The 9,974-nt window shown below is 37.1% G+C and overlaps 1 non-coding gene across 1 annotated transcript; it reads left to right on the top strand.

Moving 5' to 3' along the window:
* The first annotated feature begins 9,368 nt into the window (after positions 1-9,368).
* LOC115072226 lies at positions 9,369-9,460 on the top strand. Its single transcript, XR_003851293.1, has one exon. It is a non-coding gene; the product is annotated as a small nucleolar RNA SNORD116 (small nucleolar RNA).
* Positions 9,461-9,974: the final 514 nt, after the last annotated feature.

Genomic DNA, 9,974 nt, shown 5'->3' with positions numbered 1-9,974 from the left:
AATAAATAAATAAATGAGACAGACATCTGGTTAATGGTATTAGGATAATCTGCTCTTTTAAAATTTGAATTTAATCATCATTTTCCTAATAACTATCTTGCATGTATTTAGAAGCTGTTAGCTTTCTTTAATTTAGCAATGGTCACTCCCGAATATCTAGAATGTTTTCTGTGTTTTTATGATGCAGTCTCCCTTTGCTTGGAACAAAAGTTCAACCACATGACCTTTTTGTCTAGTTCTTCCTTTCTCTAATCTCTCTAAGTCACAATAGATGCTGAGTCCACAGTAACAGATTGACATCGATGTAAGTTATTCTTAAGCATATCCTCTCCCTCTAGTCACTGGCATCTAAAAATGACTTTAGTGCTCAAAACTCAATTCCTATTAGAACTGATGGTACTTCCAAAACTACAAGTGTAGCAACCATGTTCTTGATGTAATTGAAATCAAATCCAAAGCCAATCATTAGTTTTCTATTTTGGGGTAAAAACTCAAGTTTTTGTAATTCTATTCACAAGATTATATTTAACACAAGTGATGTAGATCCTTGATTCCTCTACCCAACCGCTTATTAACGATAACCTTGAATTTGGAATGGTTTTGGCCATTGTTTCTTTCAAATTCTTTATCCCATTAAATTCAAATGATTCAATAATGAAGTCAGGGCAAAGCCAGGAAGCAGCAACTTTCTCAGCTATTCGCTAACTCAGGAAAAGGAAAAACCTCCACTTAGTGAATCTGGGGTCTTGGAATCTGTCTTCCTAAACCAGGCAGTCCCTGTATTCTAGGGGCTCTGATCATAGCTTTCAATTACACATGACATTAGTCTGTTTGTTAATATTCACTTAGTCAGTAGATAGCCAATTTTACCTGAATAATATACATTTATCTACCCATCCTTCTAGCTTTGGACCTAACCAGCAGCCCATTCCAAGTGTGTAAAATGCATCTATCTAATTCTTCCTGAACATCACAGCTACATAGTTCTCAGGAAATGAAAATCTGGTTATCTCACTTCTACTTTTAAAACTAATCATTTTGCCCAGTTTTCTTTAGAATTAATTACAAATTCCTCAACAAGGTTTGTAACATTTTCCCCAGTTCTATTCCTTTATTATGCTCATGAAACAGCCTCCCCTTCGTTTTCAATCTTTTTCTAGGCATTTCAGACTTCTTGCAGATCCTTGTTAAGTTGACTTTCTTTCATAGCTAAGATACATTGTTTTCCCTTCAGTTGGAACATGTCTTCCTAATTTCTTTCCCAAGTGCCTTTTTGGATAAATAGTTCTAGATTTTCAGGTCTTAAAGAGTCTCACTGCAGGGGTTGGAGAGATGGCTCTGCATTTAAGAGTCCTGGCTGCTCTTGCTGAGACTCAGTTTCAGTTGTATTGTATGGGCTTGTCCTCTACCTAGCAAGCTAGACCAGCAAGCAGCAGACTGATTCACCCACTTGCTTCAATCACCACAAACTAATTTGACTATAGACCGCCCCCGCACAACAGGAGGGGAGGGGCAGAGGGAGTCAGTCACCACTTCCACCTAATCAGTTGGCCTTAGCTGCATGAACCAGAGGGTCTAAGGATAGGGACAGGGGAAGCCAGCGAGAGGGGTTACCTTCATCATCTTGGGTCACCGCCAAGGGCCAGGGGGTTGTGGCTGAAATTTAGGAAGGAGGCCCATGTATGCCAACACCTTTATAAGTAACCCACATCACCCACCTATGCTGTTAGTAAGCCCAATAAATTCTTCTGTTCTCTAAATTAAAGTTTGGAGGAATATTATCTTGGTTTGTCATAAGGACAGTGGGAGGAGGGAGCCAGAATCTTCACACTCCTCCCAGAAGTAAAATTTAGTAACAGGTTGCCAGTACCCATGTGATAGCAAACAATCCTCCTTAACTCTGGATCCAGGGGATCTGATGCTCTCTTCTGACCTCCTCCGGCATTGCGCGACACTGGTGTACTTACATGCATGCAATACAAGCAATACACTCACACATAAAATAAAAATAATAAATATAATATTAAAAAAGAGTCTCACTACTATGATGTTTGTTATGAATTAATAGATTGTCAGGCACAGTATTCTGCAGTGTCTCATGTATGTGTTTATCATTTAATGATTTATATTCTCAATAAGTATTGCATTCTGGAAAGACAGACCTTCCTGTCTATCAAATGGATGATGTTCTTTAACTCCTGATTTTATTGAAAGACTTCTCTCTTAATTTCTTTGAAATTCTAGTTCTTATCTAATTCCTGACATCTTAATTTCACTGGTTCATCATCTCTGCTCTAGTTTCAAAACAAGGAAGCTCATTTTCTTTTCTACTGTGATGAAGGAAAGAGAAATTAGGGGGAAAATTTTGCAAAATGTATTGGTTGCTTTATCCTCAAGCAGTACAGAAGTGTGGTAGCATACTCCTGTAATTTTAGCACTTGGGAGGAGAAGACAGTATATTCAGAATTGTAAGGCTAGCTGGGGCTATGTGACAAAAATTCTATTTCAAACAAAAGAACATAGAAACTGCAATTTCAGTTTAAGCATCTATCTTATCTACAATAAGAGCTATTCTTTCCTGTCAATCCTGAAAGTGAAATTTTCCTATCATCGTTTGGTCTATCATCTATCTATCATCTATCTTTCTGTCTATTTATCTATCTATCTATCAATGTATTTATCTATCAATCAATCTATCAATCTTCCAATGTATCTATCATATCTATCTATCTATCATCTATCTATATCTATCTATCTATCTATCTATCAATCATCTATCTATCATCTATCTATCTACCTACCTATCATCTATCTATCTATCATCTATCTATCTATCTATCCTATCATCTATCTATCTAGCTGAAGGGACCAAATAGTATGAAGAGGAGATTGGGCAACATAGAGTTAACTGGACAAGCTGCTTTGGAAGGTCACAAGCAAGTTGGAGGAATGCCACAAAGTCTTGCACACAAGGAGCTGTGTGGAAGTCTCAGCCAGCACAGTGACCAACACCACAACTTTCATCTTGAGCTTGTTAGTCTAAAGCCCAGGATGTCCTTGAAGATAGTCAGTTGTCATAGCAGGACTTTATGCCTAGATAGTAACTGGGGAAAAGTAGCTGGGAAAAATGTTTGTGTCCTGTGAGTAATCATGTACTGTGCTTCTGCTTCTCATGCTGTTATTGTTTTGCAAGACCAATAAAAGGAAAAGCAAAGGGCATGCAGGGCTCTCTCCCTAGAGGTACTGAGCCCTCTGCTATTTTTGAAATAAGCATTCCCTGTGCCCATGGTTATTTTCAGGTCTTTCAATCTATCATCTATCTATCTATCTATCTATCTATCTATCTATCTATCTATCTATCAACTATCTATCTATCATCTATCTATATCTATCTATCTATCAAACATCTATCTGTCTATCTATCATCTATCTATCAAACATCTATCTATCATCTATCTATCTATCTATCTATCTATTATCTATCATTTTCATCTTTATCTCTCTAACCATCTAATGTGTCTCTCTAACCATCTAATCATCTGTGTATATTTTTTCCTTCTATAACTAATATTTTCCCTGTATCCTTGGAGAATGAAAAATCTAAGGCACATTTCTAGATTCTATTTTCATGGTCATCTTATAGATCTGCTCTAACTTTATCACCAAATTTGCCATCAAATAAAATATTGAAATGGGTTAGTGATTTCATAAATGAGTATAAAGTAAATTTAAGTTTCTGGATTACACTGAAAGTATCATTTAATCATCCAGCATTGCTCTTGAAAAAGAACAAGTTGTTTGAATGTGACTTAAAATGCAATTGCTCAGAGTAATCCTAATTCCCAGGAATTTTCCAAAATTCTCTTGATAATTGGCTCAAAACCTAGCTGATCCTGATGCCATCACTTTCAGATGAAATTTCATTTTGTTACTTCCACAGACATAAGGACATCAGTGTGAAATTGATGCAAATTTCCTTAATTGTCATTTGAGTAAGGCCTGGATATCTGGAAAATTTCAAAATTTTACTAAGAGGTTTCAATATGTGATCAAGGTTAAGTAACTTTGTTTTTCTTTACTGACTTAGAGCCACCTGTGATGCCTGTTAAGTACATCCTCAGTCTATCTACCCATGACCAAGCCAATCTCATCTACACTGGAAAATAAGTTAAATGTTAGCATTCCTCTGTTAGTAGAGCCTGGTAGGAGCCTTGTTGACATATTGGTTCATTTTGTTCATACTTTGAAGTGTATACTTCTGACTAAGGCTTACAAAACTAAGCATAAACAGCTTACATGTCTGAATATAACCCCATCATTCATCATCAGCCACACGGCTCTCTGTCTGATTTGTACAGTGCCTTACTTTCTCCTTTATCAGTTATGATTTATTTTAGTGAGATTGTTCATTATTATCCTTCAGGTATTAGTTCAGACATCATGACATCAATGTCATTTTCTATTAAGATCTTGACATGAAGTTAATTTTATTTCTGTTTTCTATACTATGCTGACATTGGAAACTTCCTACCTAAATTTAAGCAGCTATTTCTCTACTCCCCCAAAACTAGCCTATATTCATCAAGTTCATATCAAGACTTTATTTTGAGTTGTCATAAGTTAGATATGATTATGAAAAATTATGAAATAATTAAAACTTTAAAACATGTCTTTTGGACACCTATTGGTTAAGAGTATCTATTTTATCCCACAAATTTTAATTGACAAACTTCCCCTCGCTCTTGTGTAAAATATTTCTAGAGATCCTGTTTTTCTTTCCATTCCTCTATGTATATAATCCTTAATTTTCTCTATGCCTTGTATTTTTAAAATATAAATTGTCTAACCTTAAAGTCTTTTACAGGCCATGCATAGAAATGTCATTCTTGACCATTTCATAAGTAAAATAATAGCTATTCCACAATAAACATCAATGTCAGGCTAGTGCAAAAATTTGGCAAACTAATAATAAAATTATTTTGCTGAGTACCCAAGAAATTAAAAGCAAGGCAAAGCAAAGCAAAGTAGAAGCAAAAACAACACAAACAGAAACAAAGTCACAAAAATATATAAATTATCCGAAGTATAGAATTAAAAGACCACTGAGAATTTGGTCACATTTTCCAAAAGACATCAGTGTATAACAGCTGGGAGATACAAAACCCAGAGAGAGAGAGAGAGAAGAAGGTTAGAACTCTGAAAAAAATAAGGGCAGATCATTGAATTCACCTGGGCTAGAACATGCCTACATTTTTGGTTTTTGTATTTTATTGATACTTTCTCCCTGTCTTGGACTCATATGTATCTATGGTCAAAATCCATGATTTTCTTACTTCCTTCAAAAGACAAGTAATATACATTGTATTCACTCAATCCCAAGTCTTGCCAATAAACTGTGCTTTCTTTCTTTTTCTTGAGATTAATCCTGGAGCATTAGAAAGAGTGATAGTGAATATGAGAATGAAAGAGAAAGAATGTGAATATATGTTGTAGTATAGATTTATATTAAGTGACAGCCAAAATGTTATGTCTAACTGTAAGAAGGAAGCAGTCATTACTTAGCATCCACGGGGATTGGTTGCATGCCCCTTTGTAAATATCAAAATCTGTAGATGTTCAAGTAACCTGCACATACACCACCATCCCACCAACAACAAACAAGTTGATATTTTTGATCATCTCTAATTAGTTTTAGTACTAGCCACAGCAAAAATATGGTGGAAAAAGTTATAATAATGTACTATTTAAGGAATAATAGCAATACAATAGTATATATTTAATATGCACGCACTTTTTCCCAAACACTTTTGATGTGTAAATGCTTGAATTCACTAAGGATTGACTGTGTGTTGGATAGCATCAGTTGCTGCATGGCTTCAGTTTTTGACTTGACACACCTGGATGGAGGGAACCTCAACCGAGAAACTTCTCCCATTGGAGTGCCTTGTGGTCATGTCTATGGGGCATTTTCTTAACTACTGAGTGATGTGGGAGGGCCTAGGCCACTGTGGGTATTGGCACCCCTGGCCAGACGGCCATGTGTTGTGTAAGAAAGCAGGCTAAGAATGGGCCAGAGGAGCAAACCAGTAAGCAGCATTCCTCCACGGTCTGTGCTTCAGCTCTTGCCCTGAGCGCCTGCCCTGACTTCCCTCCATGATGAAAGGCGAAAGTGAAATAAACCCTTTCCTCCTCAAGTTGGTGTTTATCACCATAGAAATTAACTAGAGCATGTTGTAGGAGCCTGGAGGATTCCAGAAGTGCTGAGAACAAAGTAGTACCAGAGGGAAATAAGGACTTGAGCAGCAACTGGGATATTTTGGCAAAGCATCTGCCTGCCATATGCCGACAGTCTAAAAGCTTGTTTGAGGCTAAGTTGAAAAGTAATGAAATGATTTGTTTGCTGGAGGAAATTTCAAGACAGCTTAACAGAAATGGTGGTGTGGCTATTAATAGTGACTATGGTGACAATGCAAACAGTTCATTTGATGTTCCTTTCTTCTTTCTGTCCTTTTTAAAGAACTGCTTCTCTGATTTATTTTTAGAATGATTAATTTTTTTTTCCTTTTTTAAAGACTTGTGCCATACATTTTGAGGTGAAACAGTGAATTTTTTTTCTGATAAATTAGAGAATTTGATTATTATCCAGATTGATTTTTTTTTGAGTTAAGCCTAATTCTTTAAGTCCCAAAAGACAGAACCTTGTTGTTTACCTAGCTTTCGTACTTATATTTTTCAGAGAATAAAAATACTACTGTAAATTTTAAATAGTCAGAACATAATCCTATTGTATGAAGCTCTGTGACTGTTGGGCATGTCATCTCAGGATCAGATAAATGAAGTTTATTTCATTCCTATTAAAAAAAAGAAAAAGAAAAAGAGCAGGTGAGGCCCAAAGAAATGCTAAATCTCAAATTTGGATTGAAAAAAGAGCACTAAGGAAACTAATGTTGGAGCCAAGGAAACTAACATTGGAGCCAAGGCGTGTGCTGCAGGAGAGGGTCCCTTTAATAAGGAGATTAGAGCCCTTAAGGGGAGGCCTAGAGATTTGCACTTAAAGGATGGAAAGATTCCCCTCAGAGCAAAACCACACCCAGGTAAGTCTCCAACTTGTGAAAGGACAAAGCCTAAAGAAGTTTCTACTCCTAGAATATTGCTATGGAAAAAAAGCTGCTAGTAATGTGGATGAAGTGAGCAGGGGTCCAACCCAGGCCTGCAGCTGAACTTGGTAGTGCTGTTCACCTGGTACTGTCTTTAGAGGAATGAAAGATAGAACAAAGGGGTTATTGGTTCTTCCTCAATGCTTCAGAGAGCTGCTGAGGCCAGGGAGTGTTCAGCAGGTGTGTCCCTGCATAAAGAAGGCCCTGACAGGCCAGAATTCCCTGACAGCCATTGTGTGAAGCTGTGAAGGTGAAGCCTGGTGACTGGAGACCTCAAGACACTGAATGCTAGAGCCATGAGACGTCTGCCAAGGAGAGGTGCATACAGCAAATTGTACTAACCCAAGAGAAAGATGTCGCATGCAGCAATGCTGGAGGGACTGAGCCATCTAAGTCCTTTGGTAGTAAAGTCCCAGTAGTCAGACATGGAGCTACTGAATTTGGTGTTTGCCTTACTGGTTTTGGGTTTGTTTTGATCTAATATTTCCTCAATATGCCTCCATTCCTCCATTTTGGAATGGGAATTTGTATTTGGTTTCTTTGTATGTTGTGAGTGTGTAAGTTATCTTTTACTTTTACAGGGGCTTACAATAAGTAGTGTTAGGGTATCAATATACCCCATAAATTGAATTGTTCCAGACTATAAAAAAAATGTCCAGTCAATCTGTTGGAGGACCTACTTTTCCAGTCTCACTGGTCAATCGCCTGGTGATAGAACCACTCCCAGGAAGGCTGGGTCAACTTCAGTTTGCTTTAGATGGGCAGAATACCTAGTGTGTTAATAAGGTAAAGAATATTTCTGCCTGGAACTAGCTCAGACCCTGCAGAACTTCCAGACCAGCGACAGCCATATACGTTTCCGTAAGTCTGTCTGCTTTCCTGAACTCTTCAGGAATGCATAATTTCTCCTTTTCTTCTTCATGCCTTTCTTACTAAACATGCTTTCTTTAAGGCTTTGGGCTGTCCCTAGCATCTTGTATTTCTTCACTTTTTCTAAAGCTTCCTTCTTCCAGCCATGTGGCTGTGAGTCAGCCACATGTCTGACCTCCCACACAGTCTCTAAACCTGCATGGCTCCATGGCTTTCTTTCCTTCTTCCCACTATTCATCTGCACAAGGCAGCTGCCAAGATTACCAGTTCACCTGCCCTGAGGATTTTTCTTTAAGATTCTATAAAGTTTGGGTCCATTCTTTAATTCTTTTATGAATGGGACTAAGAACCCTCCAGGAGACCCCCTTTCTCCCCGTTTCAGTAGATTGACTTGAGTCCCAGAAGAGACTTTGGACTTGGTACTTTTGAATAGTATTGAGACTAATAAAGACTATGGGGACTTTTGAAGTTGGATTAAATGCATTTTGCATTTTATGTGGTCATGAGACTATGGGGCCCAAGGAGTGGACTATTGTATTTTGAATGAGCATATTCCCCATATGTTCCAAGTATTTTGATATTTTGTTCCCAGATGGTAGCACTGTTCTGGGAGATTTAAAATGGAAGGGATTGCTAAAGGAAGCACATCAGTGGGGGTGGGCTTTGAGAGTTCCTTAACTTTGCCCGTTTTCTAGTCCCTCTCTGCTTCCTGTGTGACTTGAAGATGTAATCCCTTGGCTTTTTGCTTCAGGCACCTAAGCAACCATGCCATTATGTACTCTAACCCCTCTGGAATCATAAGCCAAATAAACTCTTTCTTATATGAGTTGTCTTGATCACAGTGTTTTATCACAGCAACAGATAAATAACTAATACAGATTATATTTGCTTTTTCGAAAGTGCTTAAAATGAGTCTATGAGAAAGTAATAGGAAAGTTACCTTTTATTAGTCTCAATTTTTTCATGCTACAAAATAAAATAGAAAAAATAATGCTGAGCATATGGAATACACAAACACTGTAGAGATTGTCTAAGGTCCTATCAGTAACATGGTTGCAATAAATAAGCACATAATATATAGATGCGTCAGCTCGTAGATGCCATGTAGTTTTTAAATGTTTTCATTTTGAAATTTTGTGTATTTTATATTTATGAGTGTTTTTCCTTGATGTAAGTATACCACATGTGTGCAATGCCCATGGGTGTTGGAAAAGGGCTTCTGATCCCATGAAACTGGAGTTACAGTCACTTGTTAGCTGCCATGTGGTGAACCCAGGTGCTGTGCAGGGGTAGTCATTGTACTTAACTGCTAAGTCATCTATTTTTAAAAATACATATCACTTATGGATGATGATTCCAAGTCAATCAGCCCTTGGAAAAGCTTAACAAAATGAGTGAAACTCCCTGAAAAAATACCTATCACTTGGCTATAAAATATAGTAAAATAGTATCAGTCTCAAACTTCACTTTAAAAGTTTTTAGTGTACAATGTTTTATTATTAAACATGTCTTTCCAGGTCACTGACTTAGTTCTTTGCATTACATTGATTAGACTAAATTCTCATATCTTCCCTGGCCTTTTTTTCTGAAATTGATAGTTATACTCACCTGACATGAACAATACCCCATTTTATTATTACCATTCTCTGATGGTCAGTAGAGTACTTCATACTCACTATCATCCCCTAGTCCTCCACTCTCTGTTTGTCTCTTGATATAGCAATGTAAGAACAAGTCATGGTAAAATCATGCGTTATTTGAAAGAGTATATTTTTTCATGTTGTTTTTACATCACACTCTGCATTAGAACTTGCTGAATCAAGAAGGCAAAACATATATGAAATCAAAAGTCATTTGAACCACCCTTCATTTTCAGATTCCTGAACTAAATAGATCATAGATAGATAGATGATAGATAGATATATAGATAGATGATAGATCGATGAT

Source organism: Nannospalax galili, unplaced genomic scaffold (genome assembly GCF_000622305.1).
Source record: "Nannospalax galili isolate Female #2095 unplaced genomic scaffold, S.galili_v1.0 scaffold278, whole genome shotgun sequence".
NCBI lineage: Eukaryota > Metazoa > Chordata > Mammalia > Rodentia > Spalacidae > Nannospalax > Nannospalax galili.
This window is presented reverse-complemented; position numbering and strand designations above follow the sequence as displayed.